This window comes from Hyposmocoma kahamanoa, unplaced genomic scaffold (assembly GCF_003589595.1).
Source record: "Hyposmocoma kahamanoa isolate Upper Pololo Valley unplaced genomic scaffold, ASM358959v1 76, whole genome shotgun sequence".
Taxonomy (NCBI): domain Eukaryota; kingdom Metazoa; phylum Arthropoda; class Insecta; order Lepidoptera; family Cosmopterigidae; genus Hyposmocoma; species Hyposmocoma kahamanoa.
Genome location: NW_020653900.1, coordinates 2,685,968 through 2,707,889, shown reverse-complemented (window position 1 = coordinate 2,707,889; position 21,922 = coordinate 2,685,968). Strand labels below are relative to the sequence as shown.

General features: G+C 34.1%; 1 protein-coding gene across 5 annotated transcripts in view; it reads right to left on the bottom strand.

Moving 5' to 3' along the window:
* Nucleotides 1–19,158, bottom strand: part of LOC113232518 (sodium/bile acid cotransporter 5-like) — a 60,423-nt gene extending 41,265 nt beyond the window's left edge. For 4 of the 5 annotated variants that reach the window (XM_026467273.1, XM_026467271.1, XM_026467274.1 and 1 more), the window contains exon 1: nucleotides 11,634–11,706. The gene's annotated coding sequence lies outside the window, so the exon portion shown is untranslated. Of the gene's footprint in view, nucleotides 1–11,633; nucleotides 11,707–18,988 lie in introns of those variants that run through there. The other variant, XM_026467272.1, reaches the window with a different exon arrangement.
* Nucleotides 19,159–21,922: the final 2,764 nt, after the last annotated feature.

The following is a 21,922-nucleotide window of genomic DNA, read 5'->3' as shown; positions in this document are numbered from 1 at the left end:
AATGGTGTAATGTATAACTAGTACGAGCCAAAGTACAGATCATGCGTTTTCCGGATAATTCTTGCGCAGTCTCGGGGATTCCCTCAGTTCGTTATCCTATGCACAATTTCGTTACAAAAATTCGCGTCCGTTCAAGGATTCATACTCTAGAATCACGAAATCCGTAGTTACGGCCGTTATCCCACTATCTAAGGATGACCTACGGGATTACTCTCGAAGTCCGTCAACGAAAAGACGAAATTGTCAAATCGTGTTGTCATAAATTCTGAGTTTCAGCCCCGATCAAAACTCAAGTCTGTAGGTCTTCCATAGTGGAAAAACGTCATAACTACGGATTTCATTCGAGAATAGGGTCCTTGCTTCGTTTCGTAGTTGCAATGCAAAGTCAGATTGTAGCTCGTATGACATGGTTCCATTTCGAATGACATCGACAGCAGAGACTGTACCCCAAGGGCGAGGAGTGGACATTGGAAAAAGGTAAGCCGATGAAGAAAGTAAACAAATGCTGCAATGCAAGACATTTCCCGTTCAATACCTACTACAAAATCGTAGAATTTTCTTAAGTTAGCGGAATAGTGTTATATGGACTCACCGCCTTTGGCTTTGCGTTTGATTCAATTTTTGAGACGAAATTTCTTGCATTTTTTTAACAAAGCAATCGGTAAAAAATTTTTACGACCTCGGAGGCTCAACGGTTTGTACTGCGAGCGCTGGCGGAGGAGGGTTACATTCCCGATAGGACCAATTTGGGAAAAAAATTCTGTTCTGAGTGAATTCCGCTGCTTTAATACTCATAGTACAGTGAATTCCCTAATTTGAGACACAGTTATTGCCCATTACAGCCGATGCTTTCACTTAGGTATCCACTATTTGTATAACACTTAGCACAAATAGTGGATACCTAAGTGAGGGCACCGACTCTACCATTATGAATCCCGTGTCCTTTAACAAGGTTCAAACGTATTTTCAACTTTCACATTGTGTGACGAAATATTTGTATCCATTGTGTTGCTTATTAACTGAGTACACATGTGTATAATATTTGCATGTAGAATACGTATGGTAATTACCTGAATACAAAATTAAAATTTAAGTCATTTGACTTAGAGCGGCACACGGCGACTTTCAGCAGCGATAAAAACGCGATACAAACGCGATGCAGTCGCAAATCGTCTACCTTTACACACACGCGCGTCTGCATCGATGCAATAGCCGAAATCGCAAGTGTATATGTAGCTGTTAAAAGTCGTAGCGTGTATCCACTCTTAAAGACAGACGAGTTAAAAGAAGATCCTATAGCTCACCATATTAGGAGCATCCTTGTAAGTTCGCTCCATATGGACGAAGTTTTGTTATATTCTATTTTATGCGGGTGAAACTACAGATATAATAATATGGGACTTGTCAACTTCATGTCTCGCAGTCAAGGGCGCAGTGATAGAAGCAATTTGGAAACAAACTTTTCTAAATTTATTCTGCTCTGGGTGTTCCGTGTAGTGCCCAGGGGGTCTACTTCCTTTCTTCGTCCGAAGCAATCTACAAACTGTCACCTAAATAACACTCGATTACATCAAAAGGCAATGTTAAGTACGAAGCTTCATTCACAATATGTGTGTTTCAATTAGGTCGAGTATTACATATTTGGCAGTAAATTGTTTCAGACTGTTGCCGAACGGAGAACGGGAGACCCCCTGAACACAATGCTACAATTCATTCAGAATGAAATATATCGGATTTATCAGTTTTTATTTCGAAGCTCCTCAACTAAGTTTTAATATTATTACATTGTAGGTCCTCTATACGTTATAACCATAGCTGTATTCATTTAAATGAGTTAAATAAATTACACAACAAAATCAAACAAAAACATTGTTGGATCAGCGTCATTCGTAGAATGTATTTAAAATTTATATCGGCGACGTAGAAAGCAAAATTCAATTAAGCATTTTTACGTATGTAGTTTTAATCATTTCTTTATATGAAGATTCGTAGGGCACTTGTATTAAACATTACCCTGTTACCTTTGAAACAAAGTACAATTTTGTAATTATAAACAATGTATAAGTTATTCTACACGAGCAGTCTGTGTTGCATTTACTCTAAAAACAAATTAAGCCGGATCTAATATATGAATGGGTTTAAGATGTTGAAGTGGTAGCGTTGCTTTAACAATGTACATGCTATGCAATGATCCTGAAGAAAACATGTCTCACTGGTCAACAGGGTGCGGAGCAGCAATAGCATTTCGCAGGTCATATACCTGGTAGATATGACCTGCTTATTATTTGGAACCAGATCAAATAATCTCAACAAAATTTAATTAGCAGTAGAGCTCTTTGTGAAAGAGCCCGGCCAGGGAAGTACTGCCACCTTACCTATTTCTGCCACCAAACAATAATGTGAGAATTACTGCGTTGCAGTTTTTAAGGGTAAAGGTGTTGGTGAAATTACAGGCACATGTGACTTCACAACTTTTGTCTCACGAGGACTTTATGTCAATTGTATAAGGTACAAACTAGGGAGTCTACTCCCGTTCTCTGTCCGAAACAATCACGGTCAAATAAGTAATACTTGACCAAATCAAAAAACAATGTCAAGTATGAAGCCTCATTTGCATCGTGCGTCTTTAAACGTGGTCGAGTATTGCATAGTAATATTTTTGGACGGATGCGGATGTCAGACTGTGAACGGGGATAACCCTTAGATATGAGCAAAAAACAAGTCGCGCCTCTTCCCGAGAATTTTCACGCAGTTCTATAAAATCTCGACCATCGCAGACAAGTAGCCTGCTTTTCCGTTTTCTATCGGATACATTTCGGGGAGTGTGCGTAGGAACTTTTCAGTTTACTTCCACCCTCACCGTTCCTCCTTCGGTCGACTAGAAGGTCCGGAGCACTCCATTCTTATGTCGTTGATATTCCACCTATTCGCACTAAGGACTTTGCTTCCTCCTTTCTGATGCGAACGGCAAAGGAATGGACTGCTCTATCCGGCTCTATCTGTATTTCCCGAAACGTTCAATTTTGGGCTATTCAAGGCTAGAGTGAATAGGCATTTGTTAGGCAAACGCGTCCGAGAGTCGCTTAACATCAGGTGAGATTGTTGCCAAGCGTGTGTCTATTATATTATATTAAAAAAGTTGCCGTATCGTATCTAATTTGTACGTTAGGTTCCTATCCTAGTAGAGTAATTTGTATTTATTGTTCCTCATGACGTGGCCGAAGTACGACATCTTCTTGCGCTTAATGGAGTTTATAAGCTCCACTTAGAATATTCACATACAGTTAATTATGCTACGTACAATTTTGTTGCATAAATTCCTTAAAATTTTAAATAAAATATAGAAACCGACTCTGTACAATTTGCGAAGTATACGTGACGACTAACGATATCATCAATGTTAACTCTTGGTAGAGGCCCTGGGACTGCGTGACGTGATTGTGCTCGAACGAAAAACATAACAATGAACGGTTCACGTGCATTATTTATTACACTTATTATCCTAACTGCGTCTCTACGCTAAGGTTACAGTGTCGATAATCGTCAGCCATCAAATAAAATGACTATATAAAATTTTACAAAAACAATTGTGACCAACTAATGTACAATATGCTATACAAAAATGTTACAATATCGCTTGTCTACTCAGATAGACACGGGTGGTAAGAGATTATTTAAAAATGGATGCATTCTTTTTTGTCATTTAGAAGAACAGATGATTGAATAATGGACTTTAATATATTTGTTTTTTATAATATCAAGTGACGGGACGGACAAGTAGTCGTGCGCCTGATGGTACGCTACACGCCTGTCTATAACAGGTGCAGTACCACTCAAGAGGTTTAAATCGCAAAGATAGGGTAGTGCCACTGCGCCCGACACCTTAAGACCATATTTTGGCATGTCCTATGTGCCTGTAAATTCACCAGCACCCTTCAAACCCGGAACACAGTAAGCAGTAACGCTGACATTGCTGCTTGGCGGCAGAAAAAGGCAAGGTGCAGTAAATAATGATTTCAAGTGTAATTTGCCTCAATCCAAAACTTTGAGGTTAAGAGTTTATACTACTTCCGCGCGAATTCAAAATTTTCCCGTACTAATACGGTTCACTTTGCATGGGATGAGTGACAGGGACACTGGTCATTACATAAATAAATAAATAAATAAATAAATACATAAATACATAATTTATTTTTTTACAAACGAAATTAACGCCATTTGAGAAACGTATATCGTATAAGTAGTATACGTGTTCTATTTAATTTAGAATACAGCGGTTTATTTATATTGTAAAATTTCGATGTAAGTTTATGTTTTTTTTCTAACGTGAAAAGTTTTAGGAATCGTGTTTTCGTGTTTTGTGTAAGGATATTAAATGACATCAAAAGCGAAATTTCATTTTTGTTTAGCGACAAAAAGTTAAGATACTTTTTTGGGCGACTATTTATTTGGGTTTCAACTTTTAAAATTTAATACGATATTAATGGCTGAATTAACGAAATTATTTTATTTATTTTTATCTTATCTTAATCATTCAGATGATATAAAAATAAATAAAATAATCAATAAACTTTCGACTAGCCTATGGGATTATACTGTGGGGAAACAGCTCGTATTGCCAAGAAATGTTTGTTCTACAAAAAAAAATTATCAGAAAATTAACTAACATAAAACAAACAGACTCCTGTAAACCGTATTTTACAAAACTTAACATACTGACTCTAACGTGCCTATACATTTTTGAAACCTGTAAGTTCGTTAAAAAACACGCAGGTTTATACTCTCCGATAAAATTAATAAGACGTAATAAACGTTACCATAGCAAGCTTAAGCTTCTAGCCTAAAAAGTATATCAAAAATTTGGATAAAGATACGGTCTTTGAAAAACGTTTAAAAAAAAAGAATTTCTAAACAAAAAAATCTATTATAATATGTCTGAATTTTTTGGCGATAAATGTACTTGAAATTGATTTCATGTCTATATGAAATTTAGGTAATAATTGAAAATACAATTCAGTAAAAATTATTATTACAAATAAGTGTACGAATAATATATATTAAAATAATAAAATAAATGTACGAATAATATATACCTATTATAATACACGTTAAAATAATTGTATCATTAGATTTAAATTGTGCTACGCCCTAACAGGGAATCACATGTTATGTGTCTAAGTTTATTAAAATGTGGATTGCAATAAATAAAATTAAATTAAATGTCATAGTAATAAAAATGTTTAATAATTAAAAAAATAATAATTTCATTAATTTTAAGACAAAAATATTATGTAATAATTATATTTATTAATAATTATAAAATCTATAATATAATTAATTATCTAAACTAATTAACTACGTTCAAGCTTGCAATGTATTTCAATTCCATTGTAACCTTGCTACACCCTTATATAATAATATACTAATATCACATGTATAAGCTTATCATCCATGTGAAATTCAAATAAATAAATATGATTTTATACTGACTTTGTGAATGCGCTACTCAATATAGTAGGCGTCTTATTTCAAGTGTATTGGTCTTTTGTCTGTGCTATGACCATAAAATTGTTGTTCATTTTTTAAATGGGGTGGAAATGCGGTATTAGCTACAATTAGCGACTTTTAAACGTTCTATTTAGCGACATTTGCTTTGGTCTAGTTGGCAACACTGACAAACGGAAGCAAACTGGCTGTATTCGATACTTGACAATTTGGAGATAAAGTTCAATCTGTTTGACGGAGAGGCAGAATATCAATGCCATTACGCATTTACACTATAGCCTGTCTTTTTTGAGAATGGAGTAAAATGACATTTGTAGGGTTGTCAGTTTTCATAAAAGTTATGTATTTGTTGTCGATAGATTGTGAAAGAAGATAACATTTCGCCAAAAATAACTGAATTTTGAATGTTACGACGTTCTAATAATTACTAATTGCGTTATTATCTTTTTCATTCTTATTTTGACAGTTGGCCTACCGACTAGTATCGAGATCAATTTTTATATATGTACATTTTAACAAAAATAGCCGGATTTGATTATATTAAATCTTTAAAATATATCCCCACTTTGTAATTTTCATAAACATAAATCTAAATACTAAGTATGTATGTATGAACTTACAAAAATTGCCAATTCAAATAAACTTGTGCTCAGTAATTGGATGAATAATGGGTCGAGGATGATTCAAATGAAACAAGCTCGGCTATTTATTTCATAAGCGTGACCAATATTCAGTCGATTGTCGATATAACATTTATCGCCTGCAATCACTAGCTGCTCGCAAGCGGGCAACACTTTTGCGCAATTTTACTCCGTCTTCAAAAAAGATCAAATAAACTGTAATATACTCGTATTGTTTCCATAGTATTTTTTCCTTCTTCCGTAATTAATGTTAAAATTTAAAGACCAAGTTATTTTTGGATCCTTAAATGGTGAAGCGCGTTTTCACTTCAATGACGTCAATAATCGTGTTGTCAACTTACAAAACAGTTAACGAGTATAATGGAGTCTATAATTTACAATTGTTTACGATATTAATTCAACGGGCTCACCAATCGAAATGTATTTTGAATCAAATATTGGTTGGTTGAGCAGTCATTCTGTGACGTAAATAAGTTATTTAAGCTATGCGGTGTATACTATTGCATAATAGGCATTATATTTTTACTATTATTGCGTATTTCCTGTATCGAGGCTTGAAGGAAATGATATCCAAGATACAAAAAAAAAAGAAAGAAAGAAAATATATTTAATTGAACTGACACCACTCAGGACATCATGAAGAAGCTGTCATGTTTCTGAAAGAAAACGTCCAACAGAGCTTAGTGGAGGGAAAATACAAGGAAAGTAGACTCCATCGTTAGATGGGAATAATAATGCTGAGGTGAGAGAGATGAGAGAAAAATGACACCACACATAAATAAATAAAAAATAACAAAAAGACAATTAAAAACTAATCGAAAACATTCACTTTTGAGTGAAATAATTACAAAATAAAACCACAAACACAAGAATGGCAGTACTTCCTGGACGAACTCTTTCACAAGGAGCTCTACTGTAACTAATCCGTTCTTTGCAGTAGATATTGCTTTGCGATATCGTACAGTCGCACCTCCTCAGGCTAGATCTGTGCAGGCAGAAAACTCTATCACCAACACTATACGATTCTACTACTAAGCCTGTCAGTTTTTAAAATAAGTTCGTCCCACAGGTATATCTGTGGTTCGTCCACATTTCACATAAAACGTAATCGATTAAATCGCAAATCGAGTAAATCTGCAAATTAAAACTTACATAAAAACAGGTAAAAACTTTAGTAAAATCGATACGGCTCTAGTTCGGCGGAAAATGGTTGACATTGCCGCAACCATCGCGAAGTTACGAAGTGATACGATAATTTCATTACAAAATATGAAAATTGGACCGAATAAATAGGTCATTTGCATACTTAATTTAAATCTACATAAGCCAATTCTGGCTTATTGGATAGCGTCTGACACGGTTTGTTGGGAGACGTTTTGGTTCGAATCTCTGGTGGTCAAACATCCTGACATTCAATAAAACTTAATTACAAAGGAGTTGTACAAAGGAGTTGTTGTAGTGGTACTAAAATAAATTTAACCACACTATTAGTTGGTTTTTTGTAAAGAGCTCTCAAAATCTAGAAAGTCTGAATTAAAAACTGACCTGCAACTTCCAGAAAATCGTTAGGGATTTTTAATATTATCTAAAGTAAAACGGAACGGATTTTAATGTAATTTTTTGGCTAAAGGGCCAGTGGCCAATGCCATATTGGCCATAATATAAAAATAATATAAAAATATTGACAGATGAGATGTCAATGTAATTCTTGTTGCAATTTAATTAGCCAATTAGAATTAAGATTTTGAATATCTTAGCGTTTAAGTGTTGCTGCTTTTAGGACTTTTTTTTAGTATCGCAGTGTTGCTGGTAATTAATTTTAGATATCTGCCACACTTTTGTTTTAAATAAAAAATGTGGGTCACAATAATTTGTTTTATTAATTTGTTAAGCCTTTATTTCAGGCTTATAATTTTTTCTGGGAAGAAAGTACCAAGCTCCATACTAATTCCGTCCAAATCTTATAAACTGTTTGAATGTCTAAAAGTTTTCTTATGGGCGAAGAAACACAACAGTGTGACGAAAGTTGTTTGTGCACATATCACACTGCTATTACAATAGTGTTATAACTCGAAATATGTGAAATTCAAGATTAAACCACTGTTGAACGTAAAATTTGATTCTGTACACGTCAATACAACGGTCGTTAGAATATTGTAAAAAACAACTAATAGATATCTACATAACTCAAAATGAGACACGCTTTATGTGAGCTAGTTCTGGCCAAAATAGTCCTTATTCAAAAACATGTAATTATTTTTTCTCTTTTATTTTTAAATACATATATTTAGCAAGTAGGAAATAACCTATACATAAATTTACACAGATCTTTCTAAATAATTGGATTAATACAATAGTGTATTAACTCAAAAAGTGTATTCTCTGCTTCACTTTGAAACTGTTCCTGATACGTCACGAAGTGATAAACTCTCCAAGGAAATCTTCAGAGCTCTTAAACAAGTCAAGGATGAGAAAACGAGATTACATACAGATTACATTATATATAGATTATATATAAAATTGATAAAATCCCATATCGTCGCCTTATTTTCTCAAACTCGTACCTTATAAAGAGTGATTATTTAGGAGATGGCAAAACTTTCTATTTATTTTAAATTTCTTATCAAGGGTGTTAAATTGGATGCATTACTTAAAGAATAGGTAAAACCCAGTGCGTGAATATAAGGGAAATGAGATGCGAAATCAGCCTGCAAAATTTGTATGTACAATCCCTTTTTTGCGCTTCAGTAACTTTGTGCGTTAAGATACGAATTAGAGAAAAAAGGCGACGATATGCTTGTAGTTTCACCAGTACAAATGGACGTAGTTAAGCAAAAAGGATCAAATGCACATCTGTCACTTTCGAGATAATATGGCAGTTTGAAGTTTGAAAGTATTTCTCACTCTTGTTTTATTTTCAAAACTTATAATGTCATGTAACTCCCGATATATTGGTCATATTATGTTGGATTTTTTTTTGCTTATCTAAGAGGTTAGACTTTAGGAACCGTTTGATACATATTATAACTAATTTTCTAATAATTTTGTGGATTGGATCCTTTTGCTTAACTACGTCCAAATAAGAATAAAATAAAAGTTTAAGGTGAGGCCAGAAGAGCGTAATTCTGCGCGTTTTTTGAGTCGTAGTTTACGTTCGACTGAAATTCGATTAGAACGCCAGACCAACGTCTTTCAGTCATTTAAGCACGTTTGTACGGGGTGCTTGAGTCATACAGTGTAATGGAGCAAGAAACGTGTCTAATAAACCCAATACCAAAGATACCACTTCCCTCGCCCATTCCTCCACCCACATCATCACGTCGCACGGTGCGACCGAAATTCAGTCGTAATTACGTGCGTGAGTCGGCAGACAAGTCGTTTTGCGTCATCGTGTGGCATAAATAGGACTTTTACATGAAACCGAATGCAGCGTTTATTACGCAACTCAAATATCTCACAAAATTACATTCGTCTGGCCGCACCCTTATTTGTATGGAGCGAGCTTACAAGGGCGGTTTTGTTAAACTGATCCATTATGGCTATGATACTTATGACAGGTTCTTTTAACTCGAGTCTTTAAGTGAAATAAAGTAAATTTAACATTGTATTCAGTTAATTACCTTATGTATACCATATGTATTCATACTCAGTAAATAAGCACAACAATAGTCATGAATATGGCCTCAAGCAATGTGAAAGGTGAAAATACCTTTTAACCTTGATGCAAGTTTTTATTATGTAAATGATTATATGGATACGAGATCAACTAATTTAAAATAGCGTCTAGTAATCTGTACTTGACTAATTTTAACACTTAGTATAAGTGATTGTTGTATTTCATTTGATTTTTGAAATTACTATTATTTTTTATAGAGGTGTAGAAATGTAGATTACGTAAGTTTGACATTCACGTGATTATTTTGACTTTATTTTTGACATTATGAATTTTTACTCTACATGTTTACTCCTGCTATATCTATTTTTTACTTTTCTTTCATAACATCAAGTGACGGAACAAACAAGTCGTGCGCCTGATGATAAGCTAAACGCCTTTCCATAACAGTTACAATGTCACTCAGAGCTTTAAATTACAAACACCTGAGGGGCACTACCACTGCGCCCGTCACCCTGAGACATAAGTTGACAAGTCCCATGTGCCTGTAATTTCACAAGCACCCTTACCCTTCAAAACCGGAACACTGTAATGCTGACATTACTGCTTGGCGGCAGAAACAGGTAAGGTGGTAGTACTATCCTGGACGAACTCTTTCACAAGAAGCTCTACTGTTTTAATTATAATACTTTGAACATTATACAACCATTACTAATCATAATATTTGTAATGTTTTTACGAAACAGTGTAATGTGTTATTTAAGACCTAATTGAAATTAATTTAGTGTACCTACTTCCACAAATAAATCTATTAGGACACGGGACACATAAAAGTACACAAATGCGTTTTTTGTTATAAATATAATTTTTACGAGTCACGCCAATTACAGGGCCCAACCTAGGGAGTTCCCTGCACAATAAGTACTATAGAGCAATGGAATTCACTTCACTACCTTACCTTACCTATTTCTGCCATCAAGCAGTAATGTGAGCATTACTGCGTTCCGGCTTGGAAGGGTAAAGGTGAAATTACAAGCACATGAGACTTGACAACGTATGTCTCAGGGTGACGGCGCAGTGGAAGTGCCTCTGAGATCTTTGCGATTTAAACATCTGAGTGGTAATGCAACAGGTGATACACACGCCTACCTGTGTCTGGACACACGACGTGTTCGTTCCATCGCTTGGTATAATAAAAAAGTCCGAAATATACAGACCGGACCTAATTTAGAAAAGTTCATTTCACGAATTGGTCGTGCTACCGGGAAAAGAACCCGGGACCTCCTCATCAAGCGCGCACTGTGCCAACCGTTAGGCCATCGAGGTCGTCAAATACGTACACGTATGTATTATACAATTTATAAGTAGTTTCAAAAGTATTTTTTAATTCATCTCTCGATTGTATCTAAACGGTTATACTGATAAAGAATCTGGTAAACAACTCTTTATTTATTTATTTATTCATAGGGTTAAAATTTTATATTCTTGCTTGCTATCACAACAATACGAATAGCGTATTTTATATGAAACTGAAACTTAACATTGATGTGTTATGATCCATTTTATCGTGCGTAAGAATACAAAAAACTTTTGTAAATTGTATACTACCTACTCAATGAAATAATCAGCTGTTACAAGGATCCATTTGGAGATTTTATGTGAACGTAAAGTTTTGTACTATAAGTGCTTTAGTTTCAACCTTTGCAATGTAACTGTGAAAAACACCATAACATATAGGTATGTAGAACGCGTATAAAATATTTATATGACAAAAACAGGCCTAAACTGGCTCACCTTCACTACCAACCTGGCGACACAATATCAAGTTGCATATTACAGACTGTTATAAATCACATTCGTGACACCATGCTTACCTAGAGATCACGATGGCGCAATAATCCTAAGTGAAAGTCCACGATCACAATGTTTATGCAGCTTAAGCTGAGGTTATACGTGTAAGACACCCGCGCACCAAAAGTAAACTGTCTATCTGGCTTTGTAGTTGAGGTACGAAATACACGTTCGCTGGCGAGACCTTGGGTCTTGCGCAGCGTGCGGACACGCGGTTACCGCTGTATAGCGCGAATAACCGATGACAGAGTCATTTTGCCAAATTAGTGGTTTTTAGTACTGAATGCGAAAAAATAACTATTACGGCAATGTTCTTAACAATAAATTGTTACGTAATATACTTGGGCATTATTATTTTTTCATGCATTATTTAATTGATGTTAGAAAGGATTCCCATAGGATTTTTTCTTACGAAATTTTCAGCATTTAAAAGACGATATCTAGATGGAAATAGCGCTACCTAGCATTTTATTTTTCTTAATAATACATTGTTACGTAATGTACTTGGGCATTATTATTTTTTTCATGCATTATTTAATTGATGTGGCAAATGATTCCTATAGGATTTATTGTTACGAGATTTTCAGTATTTAAAATTTAAACGTAGCGACATAGCTCGAAATAGCGCTGTTTACCATTTTGTTAAATTACAAAAGTTCTTAGGTTTTCGCGATTGTTACACATAAGAAATGAAACTATTTTTCCGGATTTAAATCGCGTATATTTGTTTTTTTAAGCAAACCGACGTTTCGGGCCCTTTATAGGTCCCATGGTCACGGTTGACTGAGGTGGTACAGTCTTCAACCAGTTATGTCTAATATTGATGCAAACTACCCTATTTTTTCACTATCGTTACAATAGTTATTAATTAAATACCTTATTTTTAATTTTATAAAGAAAACATTCCAATTTACGGTACATTAAGTTTTACAAATTATTTTATTCAATAAATTTTTATTAAGTTCAATTTATTATTAATTAATAATAGAACTTAGTATAAACTAAAACATATTAATTAGTACTGCAGTCTTGGGTCTGTTTGGGATTTAGGATGGATTGGGATTTGGAAATTAGGATGTTTTTTAATTCTCTCTCGCAGCGTCCTGGGCAAATAACGGACTTCTTTTGCAAGGACCTGGGGTTTGTCAAACTTCATTGAATGTGTAGGTTTATCTTACACATTCAATTATTATGCGAGCATGTCATGGATGACATGCTCGCATAATTTAGTTTCACAACGATGAAAACTCAAAGACTAGTAATGCCATACCATTGTAATTAAAGCCGTGAGTGGATTGGTCAGTTTGAATTGCGATCAGGGTTATCAACTTTATTTTTCGGTCTCAAGGGACAAACGATCACGAAGCTTAAAAAATACGGGTGTTTTTTTTTCAAACACAACTAATAAAATTTATTGAATTTTTAGTTAAATTCCGTTTTATTTAGGCAAAAAAGAATGTGTGTTAAATACACACATTCTTTTTTGATGATGTAAATTGTTACAACAATATTACATGCAATAAATCTTTTTATGATTTGACATATTTTTGAAATAAAATCATTATTATTATAAAAGAGACAATCAAAATCGTAATCAAAAATTGGTTTTAATTAAATTCGGCGTGCATTTCTTACGGATACCAGGCTAGTTTAGACTCATTTGCCATAATATCCTTTCGACGAAACAATTTGAGCTAGGATGCACTAAAGAAATTACGGCGAAAACATTACTTCTCTCTGTCTCCGTTAGTGTTGGGTCATAGAAAACATCCATTTTGAAAAAATCATACACCTACTTATTTCAGAAAAAGAATTCTTTTTCCAGATATTTTTCCTCTAATTTTCCACATTGGACGTTGACACCTGTCAAAACTTGAAGTTACTGAACGAAAATGATGGAGCCAATAAAAAGGTTTTTCACTGTTATGAAATAATTTTAAGTCTCGTTTTTTTACAGGTGGCTTTTAGCTATACAAGTTCAATTTATAATTCACGCTAAATAAAATTTCAAAGAATATTTTTAAAAGTAGAACATAATGTGAGCCTCCGAAATTATATTTTTCAAATTTTTCCAATTTTTCGGGAAGTTTTCCGAAAAAAATTCCACTATTTGGAATTTTTCGGAAAATTACCCAACAGTAGTCGCCGTAGATACGAGACGTTCCGTGAAATGCGGGACGGTTAGCAACCCTAATTGCGATAGTAACCTCTGTTGGATGTACAGTCCACCAGCGCTGGTATACCCCTTAACATTGAAATCTAAGCCTTTGCTATAAAGAACGAGCCAATTTCCTAACTCTATTGTTACTTTACGCTACCCGCTAATCGTTTGCGAACGCGCAGCCTTGTTGTCCCCTAGCCAAGGCTAACGAGAGGAGGATCTCACGACGGTTTAGGTTGCCTGCCGAAACAACGTACGTGCACATCGCCGCGTACTCGCAATGCATATTGTAAAAATATTGTTTTTTCATAACAAATTATTACTGGATCTAAAAGATGTAATCATTATTACACCATATTTTATTGTCACACTGTATTATTTCACGTACACGGACTGATTTCCTAACAACAAGCTCACCCACAGACGTTATCAAAATATGTCTGTGTGCTCACCTGTCGGTCAACGGGGAAAATTGGATGATGATAAGCAATAACGTGTCAACCCACATGGTCATAGTTTTGAGAAAATGGCGCCTAAAGTATTTTAGGCTAATGGATTTATGTCAACTGTTTTTACCATTTTTTATTATTTGGAGGTTTCAAATCACCTAGTTTACGTTTGTAAAATTTAGACGAGACGATAAGCAACAATTAGGGATTCATATATTCGTGTTTTTGTGGGTTAACAGGTTTTTCAAAAATAATACAATTTAAGAAAATACACGTAATTTCAATAAGAAAGAAGATATCCAAAATATTAACCTTGGAGCTAAATCCAAACTCATGGTACCACGATTTCGTTTAACCAAGTTAAACGACTCTTTTATGGGGAACTATACTTACGTTTTTACAATATGATTCCGGAGCATATATTAAGATTATCATTTCCTAAGTTTAAAACCTACATTAACAATATTTTGATTGAAAAGTCATATTACTAAATTGAAAACTACGTGTCAGTAATATGGACAGACGACATGGCCCTAGATTCATGTTTGCATTTAAGTTTATTTGAAAAGGCCAATCCCAGAGTTTCTTGCTCGTTCTTCTCAGGTATGTCAGCGTAGTGAACGAGCAGTAGCTTAAATGTGAAGTTTTCAAGTGTAAATTCATTTTATACCTATAAATGATTCTTTGACTTTGACTGACTGTTGCTGATCAGCAGCCAATTATAACGGTGTTATATTTGGATTTAGGAAACAAAGCAACAATAATCAACGCCATCTGGCGGTATAAAAGGCAATATTTTTTAAGGATGTTTCATATTCAAACGATGCTTTATTTAAAAATATCATCTTACTATTTTTATAGCATTGCATAGGCGGTAAAGTCAACGCTATGAATACTCAAGTACTACATACTGAAGAGCAAATAAAACCCTAAAGAAATACTATGCATATTCCTTGTTGTAAAATGTAGTTTATTGCATTCAGATAATGTTCAATTTATAGTAATTTAACCTGTAATAATAATGATAAACTTGTTTTATATTGTGCACTTATTATTACGACTCATTACTATATTGTTTTATCAAATCAGTTACAATAGCAAATTAATTGACATAGCGTTATTATTAACCGACATAAAAAAAGGATTATTTTTTGCATGTATGGACTCGCGATTTTTACATATGTTACGCTATATTCTGTAATCTGTGGTTACGCGATAACTCCGGAATTTGTGAACCGATTTTGATGATTATTTTTCGTTGGAAAGAGGAAACCCCAGTGTTGGTCCCATTTAAATTTGAAGGAAATACCACCTTCAAAGGGTGGCAAACTCCCTTGTATTCGGATTTATCCCGTGATGAATCCGCAAACTCCCTAGTTTTTGGATTTATCCCGTGATGAATCCGGTTTCGCGTACTTTCCGGTAACCGATTTCAATAAAACTTGGCAAATAGGTGCAATTTCAAGAACTTTTGAGGTATTTTTTTTTAAATAAGTTACAATTATAGATTTCTATTTAGTTCACTAACATACGAAGAGTTTGTAAGATAAGATATGCTCAAATTGGAGATTACAGCGTTGGTTGCTTTACTCATAAGTGCTACGATATCGCAGTATAATATTATTGGTTTAAAATTACTACAAAACTTATGCTAGGAATTTTGGATGGTATCAATTTGAAGTTTACTTACTAGGTAAGTGCGTCAAGAATATAAATAAACCGAGCATTACTTTGAATTGATTATTAAGAGATTGAAAAATAGCCTTGAGGATATGGCCAGCTGCCGTAGAGCGAGAAGGTACGCAGACCGATATGCGACCTTCACATTACCTACTCACGATCGTATCTGAAATTGTTTTTGAAGATCATGCGTCTCACTCAATTGGGACAACTCTATTTATTGTCTTATGAAAAATAATAATACTCAGCTTATATTTACTCACAATGCCGGGCAAAAGCCTCACCTCACAATAAGGTTGCTAACAGATTGACTCCATGTTTGCAATTAATGCGTGTAGTCATAATCAACTTCATGCAGCCGAGACCTCGACTTCGTCGGTTTCGACTTCATGCAGTTAATGCGTGAAGTCGTTATCAACTTCATGCAGTCGAGGTCTCGATAGCAGCCAACAGATTGACTGCATGTTTGTAGTTAATGCGTTAAGTCGTAATCAATTTCGTGCAGCCGAGACCACGACTGCATGAAGTTGATTACGACTTCACGCTGTAACTGCAAACATGCAGTCAATCTGTTAGCAACCTAAGAGGGCTTGGGCTGTAGTACCTACATGGGTCCAAGGGTTCACACACATCATTAAATTGCTTTGCAGATGTGTGCAGATTTCCTCACGATGATTTTTTCATCGTAAAGTTCGTGATAAATTTCAAATTAAATTATGCACATTAATTCTGAAAACTCAGAGGTACTGAAAACGCAAGCCTAGATTTGAATCTACAACCCTCTGCTTGTGAGGCAGTAGGTCAAATCATTATGCTACCCGCTATATTAGGCTAACATCATAATGTCTACCTATCTATCGTCATGCATATTGTCTACCTTTTTGATAATTATTATGATTTAACGCAACTAACATGAGCTACAACTCAAAATGTGAAGAGCTAAACCGAAAATATGTTAGGACACTGCAGTTTCAATAAGCAAATCCAAAGTCCAATCCAATCAATCTGAGGCTACGTGAAAAGAGAGATTATAGGTTCTGCTATCAAGCAGATGAGATGCCTCTACTCTGCCTAACTGAAACATCCAGCATCCAGCAGAGCAGAGAAAATCCTACATTTCTTTAAGTCTATTAGTCTTCTGTCTGGGCTCAGCGAAGAAACTGTTGCATGGACCCTGAATAACTCACCCTAATAATAACAATCAACCACATTACACTTTATATAGTACATAAAATAAACTAAAAGAGATAAGATAATTAAAATATTTGCAAGTTCATTTTATCAGTTATTTTACATTTCAATGTCAGTTAAAAGTGCTGGGTTTTATCTTATTCTGTTATTTCACTAGAGACACATGTTTAGTGATAATAATATTGTTTTTGATTGTAATTTACTTAGTATTGTCGTACACAAACACACTCATAGCACTAGGGAAACCCTGTGTCAGAAATTAATCTATTCAGGATAGTGGGTATAGTTATTTTAAAAGGATGTACTTCTTACTTCTATCATCCATTTACTTGCTTGGCGGTAGAAATAGGCATAGTGGCAGTGCTTCCCTGGACAAACTCTTTCACAAGGAACCTACTGCTACCAAGTGTATAAAGTGGAGCAAGGTAGTCTAACACAGTCAACTACAAGAAAACAGAGACTCCCATTGGGAACATCACATAGTTTCATAGTTCTAATGCAATTTTTTTCACACGCTGATTTCTATGTATAGTATGTTATTTAAGAGAAAAAAGTTTAATTCAAATATTTATCATGTAAAGAGCCTAAATTATAAGAAGGTGAATCTGTAGGTGAGAGGCAATTCTTTGCCTTAAGTCCCCATATAGTAAAAATTCATATCATAGAATGTTTCAAAGAGCCTCATTCTCTTAATTAGGCATTTTTGTTAAGGTCAAATAAATTATGTTAAATAGATATGAACATGTCTTTAAATAAATAGAATCATCAAAATTAGTTCACTAATTCCAGGAATAATCAAGTAACATGCACACAAAAAAGTTACAGTTGAATTGAGAACCTCCTCCTTTTTTTAAGTCGGTTAATTAAATGAACTTTAAATACATTCTTCAACTTATCATGTCAATTGTTTTTATTTTACAACAATATTGACCTAGTGTGTTGCCTCATTGTTTGTACTATCCAAAATACATTAAATCAACAAAAAACATATAATAAAAATAATAATAATAATAGCTGTCTTTTATAATTATAACTATAACATAACTGCCTCCGTGGCCGAACGGTTACCATGCCAGACTGCCATGCAGAGGTCCCAGGTTCGATTCCCGGGTCGGGAGAAATATTTGTATGGCCTACATTTATTTCTCTCGTGAGTTTGGGTGTAATTTGTGGTTGTCTACGTGTGTGTCCATGGCACCCGCGACACAGGGTATCCCTAGTGCGGGGCTATGTTGAGTGTATACGTTATTATTATTATTATTATTATTATTTGAATATTTCTTCATCTAACAGGACTTATATTTTCACAAATAAATTTTAGTACGTACAAGTTAAAATAACTTGTAGATTGGTGGCCAATGTGTACAATTTTTTTTAATAATATCAAGTGACAGTAATTAATGTTAGTATCAATGTATAACTTTTATTAATATTAATTATTTATTGAGCATTGGCTATAAAGCCAGCTCAAAAAGTAATACACGTAAACTAAAAATCTATTAGTTTAAAAAGTGTAACCATAAAATCTCGCCATTTATTTAATGTGTAACTAAGGAACGTAAGCTTTCACGTAATAATTGGTCTTATTTTCGACAACAAATTTAAAACTCCAATATGTAATCACTTACGTATATTACGAAATATTATCCTAAATAAGATTGTTGGTAAATTAAACAGGTTATTCTAGAAAAATGACCCGTAAGTACAGTTACGTAAAGTCCGAATAAAATCTTCAGTTGCGACATCCCAAAGTGTCAAGAAACTTTAAAACTTTCAAAATATGTTCAACGCGTGTACATTATAGGGTCTACTTACTCAATATTACCATTTACAATAATAATAAATTTTCGGAAAATATATACATGAAATTTCATACAATTTTCCCATAGTTACCAACCTCGATATCTTGCTTCCAGTAATAAACTGCACTTAATTCACCAAAATAGATAAAGTTTCTTTATTAAACTAATCAAGCAACAATTTTATCATTCATCATTAAATAAATCACGTACACGATTAAACTTTATTTTATTCATATAATCACTTTCACAACGTGAGTGACGTGAGTGGACGTGAGTGAGTGACGTCAAACGTAGACATAGACAACACAAACTACTATTAGACAAGACAACTTTTTTTTAATTTATTGGCTTTGGCAATAAGGGCATTAACCTAAACTAAATTTCATAAATAAAAAGATTAGACAAGACAATCTAGAAGTAAGGGCATGTTTACATTGATACAATGTGAGGCCCAATAATTAATCCTTGCGCGGTACAACTGTTGCAGCGTCGGCCGTAATGCCAATACACTATAATAATAGTTCAGTGAAATCTTAGGGCATATAGGACTGGGGCGTCATTAATAGGCAATCCCCTCTGTCAAGGTACAAGCACAAAACAATCATCGCACAATAAACATTACTTTCAAATCGATGTTTTTTCATTTGCATTATCGGATTCACCGCGTCAAGTGCTCCCTGAAATGCTTAGATTACGTCATTCATTTAGGTATTATGTAATTTTTTTTAGTTTTCCACTAAAGTATAAAATTTTCTAAAAATTCCTGACGGAAAAAATCTACTACCGGAATTTGAAGAGGAACATATGTTCCTCTTATCCCATAAGTACTAGACCCTCTTACTCCAACAATGTTTTTGACGGCTAGGATTTTTATTCCAATGAAACTCGTATTATTTGTTGTTTATAGTCTGTATATGTCAATAACCAATAAAAAGTAAAGCTTACCATTTTCTCTACGTGTTTTTCTATAAAAATAATCTCCAGCACTTTTTTTCACCAAGATCTAGCCAAGAAAAAATTACGTGCCCATCTCGCGCATCAGCTGTCAATTATTTTTCTATCTCTCAAATTTGAAATATCGTACCGACATCTCTTTACAACCGTTAAAACTAATTTGTTTGTCTGTGTTATCGATTGAGAGACTATAGTACTAAATGCTTTACTTTAGATATTATGGACTTTAGTCCCTCTTCCCCCGGTGTTCCTCTTACCCCACCTGACCTTAATGTCATAAATTATAAATAGTAAAAATAAATTGTAATTGTTTTAATATAAATCATCATAAATCATGCCATACTGTCAGAAAAAAAAGTACATGCGTGAGTACATACTTATATATAATATACATAAATTACAAAAGCAATCAAAATAACCAAATAGATAACTTTCCTTATCCTACACAAGACATGCGCGAAAGGCAGAAGACCCGTTACGTCAATTTCAATTTTCGAACCACAAGTGATTGAAATATTTAGATTCAGAACAGAGGTTCCCAGACTTTTTTTCTCATAGACCAATTTCAAAATTTAGCTGGTTCCGGTGGACCCCTTCAGCTACATTTGTACCATATTCTATATCCAAATTATTTTTTGTCACGCCAACGAGTTTGACTCGACCCCCGTCGAGTCTTTCGTGGACCCCTGGGGTCCATCTGGACAACTTTGGGAACTAAGGATTTAGAACAAAGAAACTGTAGAGTTGATTTAATGTCAATCTTAATTTTAAAATTACGTCTTATTAAATGTTAGTAGTAAATAACTAACAAAAATGAAACTAGTTTTCCGGATTTAAATCGCGTATATTTGTTTTTTCAAACAAACCGACGTTTCGGGCCCTTTCCAGGTCCCATGGTCACGGTTGACTGAGGTGGTACAGTCTTCAACCAGTTATATCTAATATTGATGCAATCCACCCTATTTTTTCACTGTAGTTACAATAGTTATTAATTAAATACTTTATTTTTAATTTTACAAAGAAAACATTCCAATTTACGCTATATTACGTTTTACAAATTATTTTATCGAATGAATTTTTATTAAGTTCAATTTATTATTAATTATTAATGAAAATTAGAATAAACTAAAACATATTAATTAGTACTGCAGTCATGTCTGTTTGGGATTTTTCATTAGAGGAAATGCAGTCTCCATTTTCTATCTATGTTCCTCGAAGTTTAGGTAAAAAAAATCTACCTATTCCGATCCCTGCTTATTACAAACGGTTCTATTATATATCGGTTTTCGAGATTATGAAACTTTGAGTTCACGGGTAGGTTGAATCTAGAAATTCGTTATTCGTATTCGTAACATCGACACATTTCTTACAGCACGTCAGAACTACCAACAGCTATTTTCACATTTATAATATGTGTATATACCTATATATCTGCACAACACTTATTACTTGAAGTGAATTCGTATAAAATTCAACATAATACTGTAAAATTACTTAATATTGACATTAAGGGTCGTATTCCAGAACTCTACTCAATGCTCAAGTCAGGACTTGAGCAGACTTGAGTATGATTTCAAGCAATGGAAATACGACTCTAATGGCAAGGACTTGAGTATGATTTTCAGTGCTCACTGCAATACTCAAGTCCTGTCTTGAGCATTGAGTAGAGTTCTGGAATACGACCCTTAGACTACTCCACCACTCTTATGTGCAAGTAGTTTTCATTAGAAACTAAATATGGTGCATTTTGTTATTTCCAATAGAAGCTGAATATGGATGGTTTTTGGGCCTTCAAATTGTGGCAAATAAAATTAAGTAATACTGCAATGACTTTACAATTTAAATTAATGTTGTAGTTTTTTTTTATATTTCTATACATGTCACTACGTTCGTATAGGTTAACTCCGGTCATGCTTGGCTCCAACGCTGACCGCGAAAAGCCGGAAAAAGTCTTGACATTTTTTTTTGCGGTTTTTGTATTAGATTGGATTGTATTTATTATCATCCATTTATTGGTAAGTCAATGGGTAATCTCCTCTAGAAAATACAAGTAAAACAATACCACTGTTACACTA